The sequence below is a fragment of the Poecilia mexicana genome, unplaced genomic scaffold (assembly GCF_051168715.1).
Source record: "Poecilia mexicana isolate PSO_F unplaced genomic scaffold, ASM5116871v1 scaffold_22, whole genome shotgun sequence".
Taxonomy (NCBI): Eukaryota; Metazoa; Chordata; class Actinopteri; order Cyprinodontiformes; family Poeciliidae; genus Poecilia; species Poecilia mexicana.
In genome coordinates, this window is record NW_028263391.1 from 2,323,688 (window position 1) to 2,337,300 (window position 13,613).

A 13,613-nucleotide genomic window follows, 5' to 3' on the forward strand; every position below is an offset into this window, starting at 1 on the left:
TATATTTCTGTTTGTGGACTTGCTTGAACTGAGAGTTTATGTGTGTGTGAGACAGTGCACACAATGTTAACTGTTAAATAACTGTCATTATCTTGGTGTGAGGCATATTCAATAAATCTGGCTGAGCAGAGGCCTGTGTGTGTGTCTGTCTCTCTCTGCGTGTGTGTGCGTGTGTGTAAGTGTGTGCGTGTGTGTGCATACATGATTAAGGCATGGGATGATGTTAATGTGTGCCCATGTGTATGATGTGGCTCTTTGCAGTAACACAGTAAAAAAAGTGGCTCTTAGTCTCTGACTGGTTGGCCACCCCTGATCTAGCAGAACACCTGAAGGTTTTAGTGATATCACTAAAAACCTTTTTGCTCAGGGTAGGAATCCATTTCTGCTGGATTTCGTATCGCCGTCCCTCAATTTCAGCCCAGATTTGGTCGACAATGCGATCATGTGTCTCTCTGAGGTAGTTAAGACACCAACGTGTCTTAGACTTCCTAAGTCCTTGAGACATTAACAACTGTACAAAAAGTCGTACCGTGTCTTTTCGCTCTTCCTCGAGTGACTTCCTCATTGTTCTCAGTTCCTGGACGAACCAGATGACAGGATTCACCAGAGAACTGAATTCTAACCCCACCTTGAGCCACTCGGTGGGGTCCTGGTCATCTGAGGGAGCTGTCACCATCGATATGACATGCTTTATAAAAAGCATGTTAAATACCTCTGTGCACTCATCTTTTATAGTCTCCTGAATGCCCATGGCCTGGGCGAAGGCCTGAGAAACTATATTCTCAAATACGGCTTTCTAGTCCTGATATGTGAACCCCCGGTTCTCAACCAGGTCTGAAACCACATCTGAAAAGACATCTGTCAGATATTTCAAGAGATATTTGGTGTTCTCTCTGATGCCCTCATATCCCAATGTCAAATCCTCCCAATCTTCCTCCGGGATTTGTCGGTAGTATTCCTCAATCGTGGGAATTGCAAGGTCGTCCACTAAGACCTAGAGTTCTCTTCTTATTGAATTCATTGGAGCCATTTTACTGGATTAAATGCAGATCCTCCTCTCCTCGAACTGACTTGGAATGAGGTAGAATTTTACCAACAGGAGTTTTATACGTGTTACACAACAAAGCGCTGGTGATATCATGTAAAAGGGGTGAAAAACAAGCTCTCAGTAAATAAAAACAATAAGTAAGAAAATAGGCACCCCAACATAATTTTTATTTTTGTATCTTTAATTTCTCATTGTACTAAGTTCTTTAGTGTCATTTTAGTTAGTCCTATGCAATTCCACACACAACCGCTAGGGGCGCTGCCGCGTTGGTGGCATAGAGAAGATTGAGCACACAAGAAGAATAAATCTTCCGGTTGAATGTGAAGGAAGCTCAACGTGTGTGTCTCGTCTTTCTCATACCACAGGTCAGTAAAGATTCGTTTTATACATATACATTAGTTTCTTGGAAGAATTAAAAGGTTCTTAAATCGAATCTCAACTAATGAGTCGCGAAGTTCACTTTGTAATTGTTATTGTGTACGAAAACGAGACTTGTTCATTGATATGGTATTTTGTATTTTTATCTTTTTATTATCTTTTTATTATCTTTTATGTTCTTTGATAATCATTATTCTTTTTATTATCTTTTAACTTGTTAATTTGATATAAAACTTATTCTGCTCAGATTATTGTGCTCATACGGATCACGTGAACAGGGCGTGCTTGGCTCTGGTTGACTTGGGTTGGGCTCTGATTGGTCTGCTGGTTCACGCTCTCAGCCCATGATTGGCTCATGGTCGGAGAGCGGCTACCTCTGATTGGATGGCTCGCCTGCAAGGATGGAGATGGCCACTCCCCCTTTGCATGCAAGCATCCCTTTGTTTAAGAGATAAAATACGAAAAAGCCCGCGGTTTTGGTCAGAGTCTGCTGTGGATCGCGTTCGAATGCCCAGCTACGTTGATGCTGCTGCTTGTCTCTAGGCCGAAGGCTCTCCGGCCACGTTTCACGAGGTAAGCGCTGAATCGAGCATCACGTGTTTAGTCATAGAGTGTTTTGTACTGTATTCTGTGGGGAATAAATCGAGCATATTTGTTCTAGCAGTAACAGTGTTTGATGCATGTTATTTTGCTGTAATCTGTGGGGAAATAAATCGAGCACATTTAATTCTAGCAGAAACAGCGTTTTGGTTTCGTTATTGCCGCCGATCTCCTTCGACCCTGATTTAAAATTTCATAAAACATTTTGGCGTCACGAACAGGATTTTAAAGGGGACTGCGGCAAATATGTTTAACATGTTTAAGAGAAAGAATAAAAATAAGAGTAAGTATGACGTTGGGAAAAAAGTTGAAATAATCCCTGGCTGGGATCAGCCTCACCAGGATGTAGCGCAGTGTTTGCGCGAGGGGGGGGGCGACTCGAGCCGTGGGGAGATGCGCTGCGGGAAGCCGAGCCGCCGGAGTTGTTAGCTGTTTTGCAAAGCATTGAGGTAGAGGCCAAAAGCCCTGTTGCCAGGATTGCAAAGGCGTATGTGGGCTTGCGCAGCCGCTTGGAAAAAGCAGCATGAGATTAATAAAGAAGCGCAGGCGCAGCAGTTGAAAGACAGACAGGCCTTAGCCGATGCATTAGCTGCAGAATCGTCACATAAGCAACATGTGCAGCTGTTAAATAACCGGTTACAGCAAATGACTGAGTTAGCTGAGAGAACTGTAGTTCAGGTAGCTGCACTGAAGAAGCAACAGAAACTTAGAAGGAAGCCCCGGCAGCCTTCGCCAAAAAATGTTCGTGCGTTTGTTGCTGGTTTAACTGCAGAATGGGACCCAGAGAAATGGGATGGAAATATTTCGGGAAATGAGACAGATTATATCTGGGAGGAGGGGGAAGATGCTTGTGGGGGAACACCGAACACCCCCCTTCGCCCTCTGCTGGACCTGAAACCTGTTCGTCGCAGGAGGCAGGAACAACGACACCTACCGGATGTGCGACAACAGCGCAGGGACAATGCGGGACAGCTTGTAGTGGACGGTCAGGGAAATCCAGTGTATGACATGGTGGCGGCTCCTCAGCCTGATCCCATTTACCGTACCATTGTAGAAGATTACACACAAGAAGAAGTGTCACATTTAACGCGCAGACTGCGGCAGCAGAATGGGGAGCCGACAGATTTGTGGTTAGCACGGATGTTGGATGAAGGGGCCTCACAAGTGGAAATAGATGCAGTTGATGGGATGTCTTTTGCAGGATTGTCTACCGAGGGAGTAATAAATTCTAATTATCGCCAAGAGGTAAGACAAATGCCAGATACAGCATCATTGTTTGTGGTATGGGCGGCCGCCATACAAAACCAATACGCCGCGTTTACTGACTGGCCAGAAATCACTGGAGCTTGGATAACGCTAAGAGAATGTACACAGCGTTTGACTCGATTGTGTGTGAGAGATGCGTTGGTAGTGGGCATGGCTGATCAATATCAAGCCTTAGCAGTTCCAAAAGCCGTGCGGGATCAGCTGATTACCGAGCAGCAATGCTAACCGTGATGCTAGGCGATCCAGGTGCTTCTATGTCTGACATTAAGAATCGTATAGGGGAGTTAGGAGCCCTGGGGAATTGGGAGGAGCCACGAAGAAGGGATGACCATCAGCAAGGATCCCGTAGCCCACACAGGGATGGGCTAAGACCAGGACAGGGACCGTCCAGATCTGCGTACTGGAGAGCACTGATTCAGACAGGGGTCTCTCCCTCTGAAATAGATGGACTTCCCACAGAGGAATTAAAGAAGAAATGCCATAAAAAAGGATTGAAGGTAAGTTGCACAAGATATTCTGAATTTCCAGGACTGCATACTTTGGCACAAAGTCTCCGCGACGTCGTCCAGGAGTCCATGAGCGAAGCACGTGGATCTGAGTCGGTAGGACAAATACAGTCGGTTGGGCCCCTTAAGAAAAAGATCATCGCTGAAATTTCGGACCCAGAATCAGGATCATCAGAAGAAGGGGAAATACACCTGCGGACTGTTAAAAAGAAAAAGAAGGGCAAAAAAGGTAGGAATAAGGATAGGAGACATTCAACCCTGTATCCTGACCTTGCACACCTGGAAGAACGGATGAATGGATTGTTGAAAGAGTCACTCCGGAAGATGAGTGATAAACATGACTTGACCAATTGGAAACCAAATCTAGCGCAAGCGGTGGCCCAATTGAATAACAGGCCAATTGCACCAGGGGTAACACCACTAAACCAAATGAACACTGTCCATAACACCCCAGATAAAGAACCTATCAAAATGTGGAAGATTGATGAAAGGGCAGAACTTCCTATCAGAGCTACCCCAGGCTCCGCAGGGTTGGACTTGAGAACATTGGAACCCATGACCCTAATACCTAATCAGGTTCAAGTTGTAAAAACAGGGCTCGGGTTACATATTCTACCGCGGTCAGGATTGTCCTTAAAAGGATTGACCATTCAGGCTGGGGTTATTGACAGTGATTATCAGGGAGAATTGGGTGTGGTGTGTCGCCACCAAGGCGAAAGTCCCCTGGTATTACAAAAAGGAGACAAGATTGCACAATTGCTACTGCAACCGTGTGACATGTCAGAAGTTCAGGAAATCTCTCCACCCACTGAGATAACAGTAAGGAGAAAAGGGGGCTTTGGTTCCACAGATAAACCTGGGGCAAAGGTTTGGGTGAGACAGGAAAATGGTCCACCAGTAGCCGCATAAATCATTGCCCAAGGCAACGATGCAACTGTATATATTTAGGAGAAGAGAAGTGGTTGAATGTGCCTGTGTCAAAATGTTATTTAAAAGAAAACTAATCAGTATTTTTCTATTTTGTGTTATAGCAGTGCTAATTGTCATTTCAGCTCCATACTCCCGTGACGCCGGCGGTGACGACGTCCGCCATCATGGGAGGCGCCGAGGAGGATGTACCGGCTGCGAAGTCATTGCGTGCCGTGCCTTGGTCGCCATGGTACTGCTGATGACGTCCCGCTTCGCTCTTGAGACGCGGGGAACAGAATGATTCCAGTCTCTAAGATTCGACTGTGGTGGGAAAGCAGTACCCATGACCGGAGCCAGGATAATTTCACTTGTGCAGCACATACCAGATGTCTGATTATGTGAACAGTGTTATTCAAGGTCACCCATGCCTATTGTCACCAGAAGATGTACACTACGAATTCAATCGCATGTACCAATGTGTCAGTATCATTCTGACACCGACAGACGATGTCTAGGAAACAACGGAACACTGATGGGAGTATCCAATGCGGTGGATAACGAGGTTACTCGCACGATGCTGTCCAACACCGGACAACATGCAGCTAGCGCTGTTCACCAAATAGGGGTCTGGATGCCATCGACAGTTATGACTCAGGAAGAAGCAGCGAAGATCTTCCAGCAACAACTGACATGGAACCTAAGTAATGTCTGTAACCGCTCAAAAGTACTACATACCCCCAATCTTAGCTTTGATTAATGTCTGTACTTGCGTATATATTGGACGAGTGAAAAGGTCTTTGGTTGATAGAATTTATAACACAGCCTTAAGATGAAAGTTACTTTGTGAATTCGGGATACAAGACTAAAGTGATTATCAAAGACCAAGGGGTGGAATGATATGGTATTTTGTATTTTTATCTTTTTATTATCTTTTATGTTCTTTGATAATCATTATTCTTTTTATTATCTTTTAACTTGTTAATTTGATATAAAACTTATTCTGCTCAGATTATTGTGCCCATACGGATCACGTGACGTGAACAGGGCGTGCTTGGCTCTGGTTGACTTGGGTTGGGCTCTGATTGGTCTGCTGGTTCACGCTCTCAGCCCATGATTGGCTCATGGTCGGAGAGCGGCTACCTCTGATTGGATGGCTCACCTGCAAGGATGGAGATGGCCACTCCCCCTTTGCATGCAAGCATCCCTTTGTTTAAGAGATAAAATACGAAAAAGCCCGCGGTTTTGGTCAGAGTCTGCTGTGGATCGCGTTCGAATGCCCAGCTACGTTGATGCTGCTGCTTGTCTCTAGGCCGAAGGCTCTCCGGCCACGTTTCACGAGGTAAGCGCTGAATCGAGCATCACGTGTTTAGTCATAGAGTGTTTTGTACTGTATTCTGTGGGGAATAAATCGAGCATATTTGTTCTAGCAGTAACAGTGTTTGATGCATGTTATTTTGCTGTATTCTGTGGGGAAATAAATCGAGCACATTTAATTCTAGCAGAAACAGCGTTTGGTTTCGTTATTGCCGCCGATCTCCTTCGACCCTGATTTAAAATTTCATAAAACATTTCATGAAGGCTAATGGAAGCTAATGCTAGCGGGCCTCTACACGCATAGACATTAATACGTAGACGCCTCATGGAGTGGGTCGGCCCATTGCAGTGATACGTAATCGCGTCCGCCATATTGAATGTGGCATATCTGCCAGTAAGCTAATACAAATGAATGGACCGAACTTCAGAAAATGCCATTTCACAAAGTATTTTTAGCTAATGTTCGTCATCGACCCACTCACATATGAATATATTTGGAAATTAAACAATCACCAAAGACAACATTTATGACTTTTCATTATATTTTAATTGTAATTTCTGAATAAAGAAAATAAATGTGAACCTATAATACAATTGATTTTGATAAATCGTTTTTATATATACAGTAATCAACATTTATGAACATATGTACACACACAGATGTCAATATATTAAATAATAAAATATATGTATATATAAAATATATATATAATTTATCTATTAGTTAACAAATAAAAAATATTTTATTATTCAAATAACAAATATATGAATAATAAATAATTATATATATATATATATATATATATATATATATATATATATATATATATATATATATAGTCTTGAATAGTAAGGTTAATTTTCTCCTCTTCTGCTGAAGAACTGTTTGTGTGTGTGCAAATATACACACACATATTTGTGTGTGTATATTTGGACACACACACACACATATATATATATATATATATATATATATATATATATATATATATATATATATATATATATATATATATGTGTGTGTCCATATTTACTGAATGTGGAATATGTGCCTGTAAGGTAATACAAGTGAATGGACTGAACTTGATAAAGTGCTGTTCTACAAAGTATTTTAAGTTAATACCTGCCACTGACACATTTTCTCACACACATTAATATATTTGGCAATCAAAGAAATGACTAAAGAGAGCGTTTCTAACTTCAAAGAGCACAATTAAATTAAAGAGCACAATGTTTTATTTGATAGAAACGATTCTGAACATTTTTATAATGACATTGATGAACAGACACACTTTTACAGTGTTTTATTGAAGAATATATTTACATAATTCCATAGTTTATTGTACATTTAACATTTCAAGACAAGAAACAAATAATTTTCCTGCATTTATTTTTTTATACGTTATTGAGAAATGACTTGATTTATAAATCATTGTCAAACATTAAACTACATATTTTTCTTACTTTTTTCCAGAGAATTTACAGAATGTCAACTCTGCTATTGACAGCAAAGAGTGAAAATAATTCCAACAGAGTAAATTATTTTTTATTTCATTATATAAGCTACATTAATACACTAATACTTCAGATTGAGATATTTAAAAATACACAAAAAGCGAAAGAATAAAACATTTATTTATTATACTGGGAACCAAGGGCGTAGGTTCGGTCTAAGTTTTGGTGGGGACCTTGACACCCCCCCTCCCCCCCTGGCAGCACAGTGAAATGCCCAAGAGCACCGAACATTTTTGAGAAGGGGGGGGAAACCACATTGGCTTAATAACCCCCTCCCCCCAACCATAACCATATCATACATCTTGTGTATACAACCAGATACAGTCATACTCAGCAGATCAGTTCAAGAACACTTTACTTTTTCCTTTACAAAATTCAGCAAACGTTACAAGTAAGATCAAAATAAATATCCTCTGGATACAGCAAACACAATTGCAGATAAGAAGAAATCAATAATAAAATAAAAAAGAAAAAATATTACAACAAATGCGTTGCGTGATAGATATCTAACTTATGGGTCCACTCACTGTACTTACAGCCGACGTAGCGAAATAACTTCTAATGTCTGTCCTTTTCTTTTTTGGTGGCGACATGGTCTCGGAGACTCAGAAGGAGACGCGTGTGCCCAGCTAGCCACCGCCTGTTCCTGCTAATCAAAGATCGTAGATCCACGTTCTTTGAGCCAATATGGCAAAAATTGGTCGGGACTTTTTCATATCCCGTGAATATTGGTTGGGACATGTCCCTACTGTCCCTACCCAAACCCACGCCCATGCTGGGAACACTAGTCACAGGCAGGGCTTCAGTCTGCTGGTCACACCAGGAGAACTCAATGACTTCTGAGACGTCCTGGTTCACAGGCTAAAGCCAAGGATAAAAGAGAAATTATCCAAAATGTAATAGAAAATACATACGATATGTTTCGTATATGTTTCTTTCACATTCAGAAAAATACATTTTCAGCATGTTGGGCTCTGACTCGTAGCATCTTTATAGCTAAATACCGACATGGAGAAGCTGAGCTGGGAAACAGACTGAAGAACAAGCAGCTCCAGCTCTGATCCTGACTGATCTTTCCTCACTAAATCCTCTGGATTTTAATTAACTTCTCCTCTAACAGTGGTTTTTCATCAGCTCTCTCATTAGAAAACAGTGTGAAAACGTTAGCTGCTAAGCTAACAATCAGTGGTTATTTCGGGCCAATTTAGCTACATAGGAAATATTTTTTGGTTGTTTAAAAGTGAATTTCTGGCTGCAAAGTCAAGTAATTCTGATCTTTCATCCTTACCTGGGGAAGGTAATCCTAATGAATCCAGTTTGTTTCGTAAAACGGTTGAAACAAGTCCTCACAACACAGGATTTAAGGAGCTCTGATCGCTCTGCTGCCACATAGAAGATGGCGGACGCTTTTACGTATGACTCAGCGCTCCATGAGGCGTCTACATATTGATGTCTATGTCTACACGTGTGTGAGCTAGCTGAGGAGCTAGCTGAAGGACAGCGGAGTTCATTTGAACTTGTATTTTGCACTTTTTGAGAGAGTTCTCACTCAAAGGACATTGTTCTGGTTTCTTTATTTTATAAAGGTGATGTTTTTCATGGGTTTGTTGAAAAACCAGATAAACTATATCCTCATGTGAAACTGAGTACCGAGGCATAGTATTAAAGGAGCATTACGCCTTTTTCAGTTTGATATTGAGAGAATAGTTGTGCATGCAAGATGTAAAATATTATTGTTCTACTGAAACAATGGACATTGTTAAAAGCTAAAATGCTTAAATGTTAAAATATATTTTATATATTTTATTTTGATAGTTAAATACAAAAGGTCTCAGAAAAGAGGACAAGGTCTTCAATTTAAAGCACTAACAACAAAATTAATATGGTTTAGAGAAGTGAAAGTTATTTGTGAATTAATTTTGTAATTTGATAGAATTCATAATGCTAAATGGAGAATGTTAAAAGAATGTTGTTTGGTTTAAAGATATATTACAGTAATTTCTGATGTAATGAAGTTAATGGTTCTCTACCTGAAGTATGTGATACCTGAAGTATGTTGTATATGAAGAGTGTTTATAACACACAAGAAGAATAAATCTTCCGGTTGAATGTGAAGGAAGCTCAACGTGTGTGTCTCGTCTTTCTCATACCACAGCATCACACGTTGAGGGAAGATCATCTTATACATTACTCTCAGCCATCCAAGGTTGCAGGGTAACAATCACAAACTATGATGCATTTTATATATATATATATATATATTAGGGCTGAAACGATTCCTCGAATGATTCGAGTACCTCGATTACTAAAATTCCTCGAGGAAAATTTACCTGCCTCGAAGCTTCGTTAATTTATGTTTTATTAGTTAGCGCACCGTGTTCCGGCCGGGACTTCATTTGCGTTGCGCGGAGCTCTCACTTCCGCCTCTGAGTTGTTGACAAAAGCTAAGTCTCAGCGGCATAAAGTCCAATCTTCAAGATTGACCCGTGGGGATTTTATTGATTGATGATAATGCCCGACTTTTTATCGTTTTTGGGGAACCAATAAGCATCCTTAAAATGACTGGGGGAATGCCTGGAGTACGGCAGCATTTCTCCTCCGGGGCTGCTGGTTGAAAGCGAACGGCGGGAAGAGCGCTGAGGTGAGCGGATAGACTGAACAGGGCGGGCGGCTGAGTAGCTGATGCTTACCGTGTAAATGTAGCTTTACCGACGAACCGCACAATAAATTTCATATCCCGGTCTGAAGAAACGGCTGGCGGAGCGCATCGTACATGGCTGGTAGATGAGTTTCTGAGTGTGACCAGTGAAGGTGTCGTAAATATCCCGTATTGCTTCCCCCCGTGTTCGTCCCCCGGTCTAACGGTTCGTCAGTCTATTTCCTCCCCTCCACCCCATCTTACGTTCGTTCATTCGCCCTCTCTTCCCACTCCAGGCGGCATTTCCCGTATTTTCAAACCCAAAGCGTGACAGGTTAGGTGGCAAGGTGAGTTTAATTAATCTATTAAACTCACTGAAGATGAATACATAAACTAAAAGCTGGATTGTAGACATTTTTTATAAGCATATTTGTGAGCCTGCCTCTTTGTTATTAAATTCAATATAATTTCAGATTTTTCTATAACTTTTCTTCTGGTTAACTTAGAAAGTGAGCTATTATTGTTACAGGTTAGTTTTCTAAACTACAAAAAAGCAACTGTTAGGGATGCTCAAATATGAAAAATTGGACTGATATTGATATCTGATAGTAACACCGGTATTATGCCAGATTTACCAATATTTCATTTTATAATTTTTTTATCCGATTACTCGATTAATCGTAAGAATAATCGATAGATTACTCGATTACTAAAATATTCGTTTACAACAGCTCTAATATATATATATATATATATATATATATATATATATATATATATATATATATATATATATATATATATATATATATATATATATATAGGCCTAATGATGAAAATTGGATGAAAGAATAACAATAATTTGTTCCAATCTACATGCTACAAGTGTAATACCTGGGGTTATGCCCAATGCTTGGAGGGGAAAAACCAATACCTGCTATGTTTAGCTCAGAACTTGGAAAGCAAAGTGTAAAGTGAGTGCAAAGACCATAAAAGTGCTCAGTGGTTAATGTTGTCAAACCGCCCTAAAGAAACTCATAAATAGGAGTCCCCCATATACAAATACTTCCAAATACAATTTTTTATAAATGTAGCTTTGATAGATGTTTGAATATGGATTCCAGTAACAAAAAAGTGTGTTATGATCGATTAAATGCGCTGATACATCATTGTGCCTGCTAAACACATAGCACTGAGTGGAGTGGTGGACCGCTCCAAGATGGCTGCCCTAAATCTCGTCAGCGACAATAGGCGAGAGCGGTCCATGAGGCGTCTATCCTTATATTATGTCTATGCTCTCGCTGATCCCCCGCCCACATGACAGGTCCATCACATGTGAGTGGAAGTCAGCAGAGTGAGACAGGGGAACCCCATAACACTCTACACATAACAATGATCACAATGCAACTTATAACAAATACTCATAACCATATGGACCCCAGCAGAACTAAATTACAGAATCGTTAAAATACTACGGTGGTCGACAGGTGCAAACGCACAGCAAACGAGAAAAACAAATACAAAAAAAACGCAAACAAAAAAAGAGTTGCAAAAAAATATATATATAAAAATAAGTATTCCAGACCACTACAGCTTTGTGTCCGAGTTCACAGGATCTGCATCCTTTCAAGCTTATTCTTTCATGGGCTTGAGAAACGACACAGTCTACGGAAGAGTGTTCCTGCGGCATTGCAGAGAGAAGCTGTAGCCTTCAGCTAGCTGCCTAGCCTCTACCTCGGCGTTATGTTGCTTAGCAGCCGTGACACAATATGATTTAAACAATGTTTGTAGGCGAGAATGTAGATGTATAAATCTCACATTTCTGCTCGGTTAATCAGTGCATCACCTAATTGCAATATTGCTCCGACGTTTTCGAATGTCTGCTCACGCTGCATTAACACCCAGCTCCCCTCGCCTGCTGCCAGCTGGCCCAGGTATATCACGGGTTTAGTATACCTGACTCATTTGGGCTTTCCCAAATGACAGTTAGTTAAACACAGATATTAAGTTAGGTAACATCTAGTTGTAATATTTTGGTTCACTAAAATATTTCATTTATTCCTGAGCAAATCGGTTTGACTGATTAAAGTTAAGCCTAAAAACATAATAATTTCAGGCATGGAAACATCTTGTCTCCTGTCCTAACATATTATGAACTTCACGTTTTTTGCCACTACTGGGATTTATTTTTGAAAGAAATCCAACTGAAAGGGTGGGCAGTGGAGGACATGGAACCAAGGAGCCACGTAGCAGAGTTGTAGTCTAGACCACCGAACCTGAGACCAAATCAAGACCAAGACCAGCACCCTGCACTACATGACACAATAAAATGAAGTGCACCTGTCAAAATTGCTTCTCAAATTGATCTAAAAGATCCACATTCCCATAAAAACACCTAGATATTAAATACTTAGAGCTGAAATAAATTTAACCAGTATCAATTCAAACTCTTCTTCATTCTGTTTTGCTTTCATCTCTGTGCCACAATCCGCAGAGGTCTCTTGCCATCCCTAAAAAAAAAAATAATGCCCTGGGCGGTTGTCTGTCTGTTTCTGACATTGGTTTCAATGTCAGAAACCACAACTGTCTGCACCATTAAACATAGCAATAAACGGTAAGCAACGCTCAACTATGAACACTGTCCAAGGAAGAAATAACCAAGCAGAAGGAGGTGACTGTTTTCATCCTCCCTCCTGCTGCAACATCTGCCACCATGACAGGAGACGAAAAGAAAGAGCAATGAGCATGCTCTGTGTTCTTACGTTGTTGTTTTATTTATTCGCCAATTAAATATATATTATTTTTTTTTATGAAATGAAATAATAGCTACTGCAGTGTTCACAGAGCATTACAAGAACAAAGAACGGCTATCAGTGAGGCTTCAGTCCTATAGGATTTAGTAAAGATCCTTCCAGAAGAAACGGATCGTTCCTGAATGTCATATCACTATATTGCACTTTGGTCACAGCGTTGTCCCATATTTGCGACACCTCAGTCAACACCTCCACAAAATAATTCAGGGCATGAGTGACAACTTTTTTTTCATCGCAGATGCAACATGTGTCTCTGTACAGCTAGCTTTGCTAGCATCACGTCCACGGAGCTTACCTTTCTTTAAGCTGTCCTTCCAAGTGACGCTAAAAGTTGGACGAAGTCCCCACCGTCTGTGAAAGCGAAGCGCTGCTGATTTTACATGTCGCCATATCTATGATTTATGCAACGCTATTACATTACTGACGATTAGACAGACGTCTTCTCCCGCTCAGAGGAAACCACTGCGCATGTCTGGAGCTCCGCGTGCGAGTAAAGGTGGAGGCGATGGGTGACAACAGACAAAAGTCACGTTATTGCTTGGATTTTACGGCGCCACCTTAAGTCCCTGAACTTCCCTGCGACTTGGATGTAACGAGTAACGCGACACTTTTGTAGAAATGTAGTG

At 40.9% G+C, this 13,613-nt stretch overlaps 1 pseudogene; it reads left to right on the plus strand.

The window, feature by feature from the left end:
* Positions 1 to 2,609: 2,609 nt before the first annotated feature.
* On the plus strand, positions 2,610 to 4,068 carry LOC148152748 (uncharacterized; annotated as a pseudogene).
* The last annotated feature ends 9,545 nt before the right edge of the window (positions 4,069 to 13,613 follow it).